Source organism: Diorhabda sublineata, chromosome 7 (genome assembly GCF_026230105.1).
Source record: "Diorhabda sublineata isolate icDioSubl1.1 chromosome 7, icDioSubl1.1, whole genome shotgun sequence".
Classification (NCBI taxonomy): Eukaryota; Metazoa; Arthropoda; class Insecta; order Coleoptera; family Chrysomelidae; genus Diorhabda; species Diorhabda sublineata.
In genome coordinates this window covers 300,624-315,074 of record NC_079480.1, presented here as the reverse complement: position 1 = coordinate 315,074, position 14,451 = coordinate 300,624, and the positions used below count along the sequence as shown (strand labels likewise).

Below are 14,451 nucleotides of genomic sequence, written 5' to 3'. Positions count from 1 at the left end.
ATGATGTGCTTTCGAAATGACGAATTTTCTTTCCATGTTTTTCCAATTTTTTCTTGATCGTTCAAATGATTTTATAAGTTTTTTTTTGGAATCCATCTTTAATTTGATATGGTTATCGATAATTATTATAATTTAATGTGGTTTTTGCTGTTTTAATATGGTTTAAGACGATTTAATATGGTTTTCTTATGGTTTCTTTCATAATTTGGGCAATCCAAGGATAATTAATACGTTTTTACCAATAATTTGATATGGTTATTTATAATTATTATAATTTAATGTGGTTTTTGCTGTTTTAATATGGTTTTTCTATGGTTTCTTTTCATAATTTTTGGTAATCCAATGGATTTTACAATGTTTTTCCAGTAATTTGACATGATTTTCGATCACTACCATAATTTAATGTGGTTTTTGCTGTTTTAATATAGTTTAAGACGATTTAATATGGTTTTCCTATGGTTTCTTTCATAATTTAGACAATTTAATTTCTTTTATAATGTTTTTACCAATAATTTGATATGGTTCCGATAATTTATAAGTTTATTTTTATTTCCCTATGAGTTTATGTAGTTTTCAATTAATTAATATGGTTTTTGACGATTTAATATGGTTTTTCTATGGTTTCTTGCATAATTTGGGCCATCAAAGGATTTATAGAATGTTGTTCCAGTAATTTGACATGATTTTCGATCACTACCATAATTTAATGTGGTTTTTGCTGATTTAATATGGTTTTTGACGATTTAATATGGTTTTCCTTTGGTTTCTTTCCTAATATTTGGTAATCCAATGGTTTTTACCAATAATTTGATATGTTTCTGATTATTTATCATTTTTTTCCATTTTTTAATAATTTAATGTGGTTTTGCTGTTTTAATATGGTTTTCCTCTGTTTTTTTTCTGTAATTTTTGGCAGTTGAAAGTTTTTCACAATATTCTTCCAATAATTTGATTTGGTTCCGATAAATTATGTGATTTTATTTTCATTTTCTTATGAGTTTTTGTGGTTTTCAATTAATTAATATGGTTTTCCTATGATTTTGGCTTAATTAAAGAAAATTGAATGGTTTTTAGAATGTTTATTCCAATCATTTGATATGGTTTTGATTATCTATCATTTTTTTTCTATTTTTAATAATTTAATGTGGTTTTTGCTGTTTTAATATGGTTTTTGATTATTTAATATGGTTTTCCTTTGGTTTCTTTCATAGTTTTTCGTAATTCAATAGTTTTTACAATGTGTTTCTAGTAATTTGACATGATTTTCGATCACTACCATAATTTAATGTGGTTTTTGATGTTTTAATATGGTTTTTCTATGGTTTCTTACATAATTTGGGCCATCAAAGGATTTATAAAATGTTTTTCCAGTAATTTAACATGATTTTCGATCACTACCATAATTTAATGTGGTTTTTGCTGATTTAATATGGTTTTTGACGATTTAATATGGTTTTCCTTTGGTTTCTTTCCTAATATTTGGTAATCCAATGGTTTTTACCAATAATTTGATATGTTTCTGATTATTTATCATTTTTTTTTCCATTTTTTAATAATTTAATGTGGTTTTTGCTGATTTAATATGGTTTTCCTTTGGTTTCTTTCATAATTTTTGGTAATCCAATGGTTTTTACAATGTTTTTACCAATCATTTGATATGGTTTTGATTATCTATCATTTTTTTTTTCCATTTTTTAATAATTTAATGTGGTTTTGCTGTTTTAATATGGTTTTTGATTATTTAATATGGTTTTCCTTTGGTTTCTTTCATAGTTTTTCGTAATTCAATAGTTTTTACAATGTGTTTCTAGTAATTTGACATGATTTTCGACCACTACCATAATTTAATGTGGTTTTTGCTGATTTAATATGGTTTTTGACGATTTAATATGGTTTTCCTTTGGTTTCTTTCATAATTTTTGGTAACCCAATGGTTTTTACAACGTTTTTACCAATAATTTGATATGTTTCTGATTATTTATCATTTTTTTCCATTTTTTAATAATTTAATGTGGTTTTGCTGTTTTAATATGGTTTTCCTCTGTTTTTTTTCTGTAATTTTTGGCAGTTGAAAGTTTTTCACAATATTCTTCCAATAATTTGATTTGGTTCCGATAAATTATGTGATTTTATTTTCATTTTCTTATGAGTTTTTGTGGTTTTCAATTAATTAATATGGTTTTCCTATGATTTTGGCTTAATTAAAGAAAATTGAATGGTTTTTAGAATGTTTATTCCAATCATTTGATATGGTTTTGATTATCTATCATTTTTTTTCTATTTTTAATAATTTAATGTGGTTTTTGCTGTTTTAATATGGTTTAAGACGATTTAATATGGTTTTCTTATGGTTTCTTTCATAATTTGGGCAATCCAAGGATAATTAATACGTTTTTACCAATAATTTGATATGGTTATCGATAATTATTATAATTTAATGTGGTTTTTGCTGTTTTAATATGGTTTTTCTATGGTTTCCTACATAATTTTTGGTAATTCAATGGTTTTTACAATGTTTTTCCAGTAATTTGACATGATTTTCGATCACTACCATAATTTAATGTGGTTTTTGCTGTTTTAATATAGTTTAAGACGATTTAATATGGTTTTCCTATGGTTTCTTTCATAATTTAGACAATTTAATTTCTTTTATAATGTTTTTACCAATAATTTGATATGGTTCCGATAATTTATAAGTTTATTTTTATTTCCCTATGAGTTTATGTAGTTTTCAATTAATTAATATGGTTTTTGACGATTTAATATGGTTTTTCTATGGTTTCTTGCATAATTTGGGCCATCAAAGGATTTATAGAATGTTGTTCCAGTAATTTGACATGATTTTCGATCACTACCATAATTTAATGTGGTTTTTGCTGATTTAATATGGTTTTTGACGATTTAATATGGTTTTCCTTTGGTTTCTTTCCTAATATTTGGTAATCCAATGGTTTTTACCAATAATTTGATATGTTTCTGATTATTTATCATTTTTTTCCATTTTTTAATAATTTAATGTGGTTTTGCTGTTTTAATATGGTTTTCCTCTGTTTTTTTTCTGTAATTTTTGGCAGTTGAAAGTTTTTCACAATATTCTTCCAATAATTTGATTTGGTTCCGATAAATTATGTGATTTTATTTTCATTTTCTTATGAGTTTTTGTGGTTTTCAATTAATTAATATGGTTTTCCTATGATTTTGGCTTAATTAAAGAAAATTGAATGGTTTTTAGAATGTTTATTCCAATCATTTGATATGGTTTTGATTATCTATCATTTTTTTTCTATTTTTAATAATTTAATGTGGTTTTTGCTGTTTTAATATGGTTTTTGATTATTTAATATGGTTTTCCTTTGGTTTCTTTCATAGTTTTTCGTAATTCAATAGTTTTTACAATGTGTTTCTAGTAATTTGACATGATTTTCGATCACTACCATAATTTAATGTGGTTTTTGATGTTTTAATATGGTTTTTCTATGGTTTCTTACATAATTTGGGCCATCAAAGGATTTATAAAATGTTTTTCCAGTAATTTAACATGATTTTCGATCACTACCATAATTTAATGTGGTTTTTGCTGATTTAATATGGTTTTTGACGATTTAATATGGTTTTCCTTTGGTTTCTTTCCTAATATTTGGTAATCCAATGGTTTTTACCAATAATTTGATATGTTTCTGATTATTTATCATTTTTTTTTCCATTTTTTAATAATTTAATGTGGTTTTTGCTGATTTAATATGGTTTTCCTTTGGTTTCTTTCATAATTTTTGGTAATCCAATGGTTTTTACAATGTTTTTACCAATCATTTGATATGGTTTTGATTATCTATCATTTTTTTTTTCCATTTTTTAATAATTTAATGTGGTTTTGCTGTTTTAATATGGTTTTTGATTATTTAATATGGTTTTCCTTTGGTTTCTTTCATAGTTTTTCGTAATTCAATAGTTTTTACAATGTGTTTCTAGTAATTTGACATGATTTTCGACCACTACCATAATTTAATGTGGTTTTTGCTGATTTAATATGGTTTTTGACGATTTAATATGGTTTTCCTTTGGTTTCTTTCATAATTTTTGGTAACCCAATGGTTTTTACAACGTTTTTACCAATAATTTGATATGTTTCTGATTATTTATCATTTTTTTTTCCATTTTTTAATAATTTAATGTGGTTTTTGCTGTTTTAATATGGTTTAAGACAATTTAATATGGTTTTCCTATGGTTTATTTCATAATTTGGGCAATCCAAGGATAATTAATACGTTTTTACCAATAATTTGATATGGTTATTGATAATTATTATAATTTAATGTGGTTTTGGCTGTTTTAATATGGTTTAAGACGATTTAATATGGTTTTCCTATGGTTTATTTCATAATTTGGGCAATCCAAGGATAATTAATACGTTTTTACCAATAATTTGATATGGTTATTGATAATTATTATAATTTGATGTGGTTTTTGCTGTTTTAATATGGTTTTTTCCATATTTTATCCAAATCGACGTTGCTCAAATAATTTATCATGGTTACGACGATTAATATGATATTTTAATTATTAAATTTTCGATATTTCAATATGTTTTTTCATATTTTTTTTTTGTATTCCGCAAGTTCTAGATTTGTTTTGAAATCGTCCGACGTCGTTTTTTTTTTGAAGTAAAACAAACTTTTAGATCAAACAGAAATTACAACTGAATTCGAAACATATGAATGAAGAATATATAAAATATGGAGCGCAATAAACGCCAGAAACAAGATCTACTACACACCGAAAATATAATAGATATACGGTTCCTTACACTTTTTGGATATCCCACATCCAAACTTTCCCAAAGTTAACAATAACTTTTTGAATGAAACGATCGCTTCTGTATTTTTGCCTAATATTAAGTTTTCAACTCGTTTATAACTTCCGTTTTTTCTTTTTTGATTTACTACTTTTAGTTCTTCAGAGAAAAAAACCACAAAAAACTTTTCACTTTATTAAATCGACCTGGAAAATGGATAACGACGGAAAAGGGGAAATTCCAGTTCAACAGGATCTGCCAGGCACACAAATTATTGAAAACGGTGTACTTAGAAGTTTTTAGGTTAGGAATTTTGACAGTGACAGTACGAATTAGGTTAGGTTTTGACGTTGACAGCAAGTGGATGAAATTTTTAGGTTAAGATGTTGAAATCGGCATTAATTGGAGTTATGGTCAAGTTTTGACGCTTATATTTCTTACAAATGAGAAAAGTTGGGTTAGGAATTTCGACAGTGACATTTGTCACGAATTAGCTTAGGTTTTGTGACATTGACAGCGAGCGAAAGAAATTTTTAGGCTAGAAATTTTGACAAGGACAATTATCTGGACGTCAATCAAGTTTTGACACTGACAGTTCTCACAAATCAGCACAGATTTTAGGTTAGAAATTAAGACAGTGACATTTGTCACGAGCTAGGTTAGATTTTGACGTTTTTCGAAAGCCATAGAAATTTTTAGACTAGAGTTGTGAGTTGCACGGACAACGAAGGCAATTATTTGACACATCGTTTATTTTTCAAGGGGTAGTTTTCTGCTCGCAACGTCACTTTTCATCCATTTCTCTAATTCGAAACTGATATAAAACGAACGTAAATATTTAAATATTCGATACAAACTCGCGCAACAATTTGATGGAGAACGTATCGAAAATTCAAATGGCGCAGTCAATAGGATCTTACGCAAAAATACGAATTTTCCATTTTATCCTTTTAGTGACACTTTTGACGTCGAAAAACTGTCATCAAATCGAACTTTCGTATGGCGCAGTCGATAGGATCTTACGCAAAAATACGAATTTTCCATTTTATCCTTTTAGTGACACTTTTAACGTCGAAAAACTGTCATCAAATCGAACATTCGTATGGCGCAGTCAATAGGATCTTACGCAAAAATACGAATTTTCCATTTTATCCTTTTAGTGACACTCTTAACGTCGAAAAACTGTCATCAAATCGAACTTTCGTATGGCGCAGTCGATAGGATCTTACGCAAAAATACGAATTTTCCATTTTATCCTTTTAGTGACACTTTTAACGTCGAAAAACTGTCATCAAATCGAACATTCGTATGGCGCAGTCAATAGGATCTTACGCAAAAATACGAATTTTCCATTTTATCCTTTTAGTGACACTTTTAACGTCGAAAAACTGTCATCAAATCGAACATTCGTATGGCGCAGTCAATAGGATCTTACGCAAAAATACGAATTTTCCATTTTATCCTTTTAGTGACACTCTTAACGTCGAAAAACTGTCATCAAATCGAACTTTCGTATGGCGCAGTCGATAGGATCTTACGCAAAAATACGAATTTTCCATTTTATCCTTTTAGTGACACTTTTAACGTCGAAAAACTGTCATCAAATCGAACATTCGTATGGCGCAGTCAATAGGATCTTACGCAAAAATACGAATTTTCCATTTTATCCTTTTAGTGACACTTTTAACGTCGAAAAACTGTCATCAAATCGAACATTCGTATGGCGCAGTCAATAGGATCTTACGCAAAAATACGAATTTTCCATTTTATCCTTTTAGTGACACTTTTAACGTCGAAAAACTGTCATCAAATCGAACTTTCGTATGGCGCAGTCGATAGGATCTTACGCAAAAATACGAATTTTCCATTTTATCCTTTTAGTGACACTTTTAACGTCGAAAAACTGTCATCAAATCGAACATTCGTATGGCGCAGTCAATAGGATCTTACGCAAAAATACGAATTTTCCATTTTATCCTTTTAGTGACACTTTTAACGTCGAAAAACTGTCATCAAATCGAACATTCGTATGGCGCAGTCAATAGGATCTTACGCAAAAATACGAATTTTCCATTTTATCCTTTTAGTGACACTCTTAACGTCGAAAAACTGTCATCAAATCGAACTTTCGTATGGCGCAGTCGATAGGATCTTACGCAAAAATACGAATTTTCCATTTTATCCTTTTAGTGACACTTTTAACGTCGAAAAACTGTCATCAAATCGAACATTCGTATGGCGCAGTCAATAGGATCTTACGCAAAAATACGAATTTTCCATTTTATCCTTTTAGTGACACTTTTAACGTCGAAAAACCGTCATAAATTCGAACTTTCGTATGGCGCAGTCGATAGGATCTTACGCAAAAATACGAATTTCCCATTTTATCCTTTTAGTGACACTTTTAACGTCGAAAAACCGTCATAAATTCGAACTTTCGTATGGCGCAGTCGATAGGATCTTACGCAAAAATACGAATTTCCCATTTTATCCTTTTAGTGAGACTTTTAACGTCGAAAAACCGTCATAAATTCGAACTTTCGTATGGCGCAGTCGATAGGATCTTACGCAAAAATACGAATTTTCCATTTTATCCTTTTAGTGACACTTTTGACGTCGAAAAACTGTCATCAAATCGAACTTTCGTATGGCGCAGTCGATAGGATCTTACGCAAAAATACGAATTTTCCATTTTATCCTTTTAGTGACACTTTTAACGTCGAAAAACTGTCATCAAATCGAACATTCGTATGGCGCAGTCAATAGGATCTTACGCAAAAATACGAATTTTCCATTTTATCCTTTTAGTGACACTCTTAACGTCGAAAAACTGTCATCAAATCGAACTTTCGTATGGCGCAGTCGATAGGATCTTACGCAAAAATACGAATTTCCCATTTTATCCTTTTAGTGACACTTTTAACGTCGAAAAACCGTCATAAATTCGAACTTTCGTATGGCGCAGTCGATAGGATCTTACGCAAAAATACGAATTTCCCATTTTATCCTTTTAGTGAGACTTTTAACGTCGAAAAACCGTCATAAATTCGAACTTTCGTATGGCGCAGTCGATAGGATCTTACGCAAAAATACGAATTTTCCATTTTATCCTTTTAGTGACACTTTTGACGTCGAAAAACTGTCATCAAATCGAACTTTCGTATGGCGCAGTCGATAGGATCTTACGCAAAAATACGAATTTTCCATTTTATCCTTTTAGTGACACTTTTAACGTCGAAAAACTGTCATCAAATCGAACATTCGTATGGCGCAGTCAATAGGATCTTACGCAAAAATACGAATTTCCCATTTTATCCTTTTAGTGACACTTTTAACGTCGAAAAACCGTCATAAATTCGAACTTTCGTATGGCGCAGTCGATAGGATCTTACGCAAAAATACGAATTTCCCATTTTATCCTTTTAGTGAGACTTTTAACGTCGAAAAACCGTCATAAATTCGAACTTTCGTATGGCGCAGTCGATAGGATCTTACGCAAAAATACGAATTTTCCATTTTATCCTTTTAGTGACACTTTTGACGTCGAAAAACTGTCATCAAATCGAACTTTCGTATGGCGCAGTCGATAGGATCTTACGCAAAAATACGAATTTTCCATTTTATCCTTTTAGTGACACTTTTAACGTCGAAAAACTGTCATCAAATCGAACATTCGTATGGCGCAGTCAATAGGATCTTACGCAAAAATACGAATTTTCCATTTTATCCTTTTAGTGACACTCTTAACGTCGAAAAACTGTCATCAAATCGAACTTTCGTATGGCGCAGTCGATAGGATCTTACGCAAAAATACGAATTTTCCATTTTATCCTTTTAGTGACACTTTTAACGTCGAAAAACTGTCATCAAATCGAACATTCGTATGGCGCAGTCAATAGGATCTTACGCAAAAATACGAATTTTCCATTTTATCCTTTTAGTGACACTTTTAACGTCGAAAAACTGTCATCAAATCGAACATTCGTATGGCGCAGTCAATAGGATCTTACGCAAAAATACGAATTTTCCATTTTATCCTTTTAGTGACACTCTTAACGTCGAAAAACTGTCATCAAATCGAACTTTCGTATGGCGCAGTCGATAGGATCTTACGCAAAAATACGAATTTTCCATTTTATCCTTTTAGTGACACTTTTAACGTCGAAAAACTGTCATCAAATCGAACATTCGTATGGCGCAGTCAATAGGATCTTACGCAAAAATACGAATTTTCCATTTTATCCTTTTAGTGACACTTTTAACGTCGAAAAACTGTCATCAAATCGAACATTCGTATGGCGCAGTCAATAGGATCTTACGCAAAAATACGAATTTTCCATTTTATCCTTTTAGTGACACTTTTAACGTCGAAAAACTGTCATCAAATCGAACTTTCGTATGGCGCAGTCGATAGGATCTTACGCAAAAATACGAATTTTCCATTTTATCCTTTTAGTGACACTTTTAACGTCGAAAAACTGTCATCAAATCGAACATTCGTATGGCGCAGTCAATAGGATCTTACGCAAAAATACGAATTTTCCATTTTATCCTTTTAGTGACACTTTTAACGTCGAAAAACTGTCATCAAATCGAACATTCGTATGGCGCAGTCAATAGGATCTTACGCAAAAATACGAATTTTCCATTTTATCCTTTTAGTGACACTCTTAACGTCGAAAAACTGTCATCAAATCGAACTTTCGTATGGCGCAGTCGATAGGATCTTACGCAAAAATACGAATTTTCCATTTTATCCTTTTAGTGACACTTTTAACGTCGAAAAACTGTCATCAAATCGAACATTCGTATGGCGCAGTCAATAGGATCTTACGCAAAAATACGAATTTTCCATTTTATCCTTTTAGTGACACTTTTAACGTCGAAAAACCGTCATAAATTCGAACTTTCGTATGGCGCAGTCGATAGGATCTTACGCAAAAATACGAATTTCCCATTTTATCCTTTTAGTGAGACTTTTAACGTCGAAAAACCGTCATAAATTCGAACTTTCGTATGGCGCAGTCGATAGGATCTTACGCAAAAATACGAATTTCCCATTTTATCCTTTTAGTGACACTTTTAACGTCGAAAAACCGTCATAAACTCGAACTTTCGTATGGCGCAGTCAATAGGATCTTACGCAAAAATACAAATTTTCCATTTTATCCTTTTAGTGACACTTTTGACGTCGAAAAACTGTCATCAAATCGAACTTTCGTATGGCGCAGTCGATAGGATCTTACGCAAAAATACGAATTTCCCATTTTATCCTTTTAGTGAGACTTTTAACGTCGAAAAACCGTCATAAATTCGAACTTTCGTATGGCGCAGTCAATAGGATCTTACGCAAAAATACAAATTTTCCATTTTATCCTTTTAGTGACACTTTTAACGTCGAAAAACCGTCATAAATTCGAACTTTCGTATGGCGCAGTCGATAGGATCTTACGCAAAAATACGAATTTCCCATTTTATCCTTTTAGTGACACTTTTAACGTCGAAAAACCGTCATAAATTCGAACTTTCGTATGGCGCAGTCGATAGGATCTTACGCAAAAATACGAATTTCCCATTTTATCCTTTTAGTGAGACTTTTAACGTCGAAAAACCGTCATAAATTCGAACTTTCGTATGGCGCAGTCGATAGGATCTTACGCAAAAATACGAATTTCCCATTTTATCCTTTTAGTGACACTTTTAACGTCGAAAAACCGTCATAAATTCGAACTTTCGTATGGCGCAGTCAATAGGATCTTACGCAAAAATACAAATTTTCCATTTTATCCTTTTAGTGACACTTTTAACGTCGAAAAACTGTCATCAAATCGAACTTTCGTATGGCGCAGTCAATAGGATCTTACGCAAAAATACGAATTTTCCATTTTATCCTTTTAGTGACACTTTTGACGTCGAAAAACTGTCATCAAATCGAACTTTCGTATGGCGCAGTCGATAGGATCTTACGCAAAAATACGAATTTCCCATTTTATCCTTTTAGTGAGACTTTTAACGTCGAAAAACCGTCATAAATTCGAACTTTCGTATGGCGCAGTCAATAGGATCTTACGCAAAAATACAAATTTTCCATTTTATCCTTTTAGTGACACTTTTAACGTCGAAAAACCGTCATAAATTCGAACTTTCGTATGGCGCAGTCAATAGGATCTTACGCAAAAATACGAATTTCCCATATTATCCTTTTAGTGACACTTTTAACGTCGAAAAACCGTCATAAATTCGAACTTTCGTATGGCGCAGTCAATAGGATCTTACGCAAAAATACAAATTTTCCATTTTATCCTTTTAGTGACACTTTTAACGTCGAAAAACTGTCATCAAATCGAACTTTCGTATGGCGCAGTCAATAGGATCTTACGCAAAAATACAAATTTTCCATTTTATCCTTTTAGTGACACTTTTAACGTCGAAAAACTGTCATCAAATCGAACATTCGTATGGCGCAGTCAATAGGATCTTACGCAAAAATACGAATTTTCCATTTTATCCTTTTAGTGACACTCTTAACGTCGAAAAACTGTCATCAAATCGAACTTTCGTATGGCGCAGTCGATAGGATCTTACGCAAAAATACGAATTTTCCATTTTATCCTTTTAGTGACACTTTTAACGTCGAAAAACTGTCATCAAATCGAACATTCGTATGGCGCAGTCAATAGGATCTTACGCAAAAATACGAATTTTCCATTTTATCCTTTTAGTGACACTCTTAACGTCGAAAAACTGTCATCAAATCGAACTTTCGTATGGCGCAGTCGATAGGATCTTACGCAAAAATACGAATTTTCCATTTTATCCTTTTAGTGACACTTTTAACGTCGAAAAACTGTCATCAAATCGAACATTCGTATGGCGCAGTCAATAGGATCTTACGCAAAAATACGAATTTTCCATTTTATCCTTTTAGTGACACTTTTAACGTCGAAAAACTGTCATCAAATCGAACATTCGTATGGCGCAGTCAATAGGATCTTACGCAAAAATACGAATTTTCCATTTTATCCTTTTAGTGACACTTTTAACGTCGAAAAACTGTCATCAAATCGAACTTTCGTATGGCGCAGTCGATAGGATCTTACGCAAAAATACGAATTTTCCATTTTATCCTTTTAGTGACACTTTTAACGTCGAAAAACTGTCATCAAATCGAACATTCGTATGGCGCAGTCAATAGGATCTTACGCAAAAATACGAATTTTCCATTTTATCCTTTTAGTGACACTTTTAACGTCGAAAAACTGTCATCAAATCGAACATTCGTATGGCGCAGTCAATAGGATCTTACGCAAAAATACGAATTTTCCATTTTATCCTTTTAGTGACACTCTTAACGTCGAAAAACTGTCATCAAATCGAACTTTCGTATGGCGCAGTCGATAGGATCTTACGCAAAAATACGAATTTTCCATTTTATCCTTTTAGTGACACTTTTAACGTCGAAAAACTGTCATCAAATCGAACATTCGTATGGCGCAGTCAATAGGATCTTACGCAAAAATACGAATTTTCCATTTTATCCTTTTAGTGACACTTTTAACGTCGAAAAACCGTCATAAATTCGAACTTTCGTATGGCGCAGTCGATAGGATCTTACGCAAAAATACGAATTTCCCATTTTATCCTTTTAGTGACACTTTTAACGTCGAAAAACCGTCATAAATTCGAACTTTCGTATGGCGCAGTCGATAGGATCTTACGCAAAAATACGAATTTCCCATTTTATCCTTTTAGTGAGACTTTTAACGTCGAAAAACCGTCATAAATTCGAACTTTCGTATGGCGCAGTCGATAGGATCTTACGCAAAAATACGAATTTCCCATTTTATCCTTTTAGTGACACTTTTAACGTCGAAAAAACCGTCATAAATTCGAACTTTCGTATGGCGCAGTCAATAGGATCTTACGCAAAAATACAAATTTTCCATTTTATCCTTTTAGTGACACTTTTGACGTCGAAAAACTGTCATCAAATCGAACTTTCGTATGGCGCAGTCGATAGGATCTTACGCAAAAATACGAATTTCCCATTTTATCCTTTTAGTGAGACTTTTAACGTCGAAAAAACCGTCATAAATTCGAACTTTCGTATGGCGCAGTCAATAGGATCTTACGCAAAAATACAAATTTTCCATTTTATCCTTTTAGTGACACTTTTAACGTCGAAAAACCGTCATAAATTCGAACTTTCGTATGGCGCAGTCGATAGGATCTTACGCAAAAATACGAATTTCCCATTTTATCCTTTTAGTGACACTTTTAACGTCGAAAAACCGTCATAAATTCGAACTTTCGTATGGCGCAGTCGATAGGATCTTACGCAAAAATACGAATTTCCCATTTTATCCTTTTAGTGAGACTTTTAACGTCGAAAAACTGTCATCAAATCGAACTTTCGTATGGCGCAGTCGATAGGATCTTACGCAAAAATACGAATTTTCCATTTTATCCTTTTAGTGACACTTTTAACGTCGAAAAACCGTCATAAATTCGAACTTTCGTATGGCGCAGTCGATAGGATCTTACGCAAAAATACGAATTTCCCATTTTATCCTTTTAGTGACACTTTTAACGTCGAAAAAACCGTCATAAATTCGAACTTTCGTATGGCGCAGTCGATAGGATCTTACGCAAAAATACGAATTTCCCATTTTATCCTTTTAGTGAGACTTTTAACGTCGAAAAACCGTCATAAATTCGAACTTTCGTATGGCGCAGTCGATAGGATCTTACGCAAAAATACGAATTTCCCATTTTATCCTTTTAGTGACACTTTTAACGTCGAAAAACCGTCATAAATTCGAACTTTCGTATGGCGCAGTCAATAGGATCTTACGCAAAAATACAAATTTTCCATTTTATCCTTTTAGTGACACTTTTAACGTCGAAAAACTGTCATCAAATCGAACTTTCGTATGGCGCAGTCAATAGGATCTTACGCAAAAATACGAATTTTCCATTTTATCCTTTTAGTGACACTTTTGACGTCGAAAAACTGTCATCAAATCGAACTTTCGTATGGCGCAGTCGATAGGATCTTACGCAAAAATACGAATTTTCCATTTTATCCTTTTAGTGACACTTTTAACGTCGAAAAACTGTCATCAAATCGAACTTTCGTATGGCGCAGTCGATAGGATCTTACGCAAAAATACAAATTTTCCATTTTATCCTTTTAGTGACACTTTTGACGTCGAAAAACTGTCATCAAATCGAACTTTCGTATGGCGCAGTCGATAGGATCTTACGCAAAAATACGAATTTTCCATTTTATCCTTTTAGTGACACTTTTAACGTCGAAAAACTGTCATCAAATCGAACTTTCGTATGGCGCAGTCGATAGGATCTTACGCAAAAATACAAATTTTCCATTTTATCCTTTTAGTGACACTTTTAACGTCGAAAAACCGTCATAAATTCGAACTTTCGTATGGCGCAGTCGATAGGATTTTACGTTTAAACCAATTTTTTTTCTTATAATTGATCAATTCGACGTGCGAATCCTCAACATAAACTCCTTAAATACTCGTCGTATCAACTTGTTTTTCCAACTCGTACAATAACATAGTCAAGCGAAATTCCCCCTGCGCGTATAAATAATCTGATCTAATCTATTATTATCAAGTGTTGCAGTCGTAACA

At 31.9% G+C, this 14,451-nt stretch overlaps 1 protein-coding gene across 1 annotated transcript in view; it reads left to right on the top strand.

The window, feature by feature from the left end:
- The window catches only part of LOC130446932 (general transcriptional corepressor trfA), a 126,382-nt gene that overhangs the window by 6,960 nt on the left and 104,971 nt on the right, over positions 1 to 14,451 (top strand). The gene's annotated exons all lie outside the window — the stretch shown is intronic.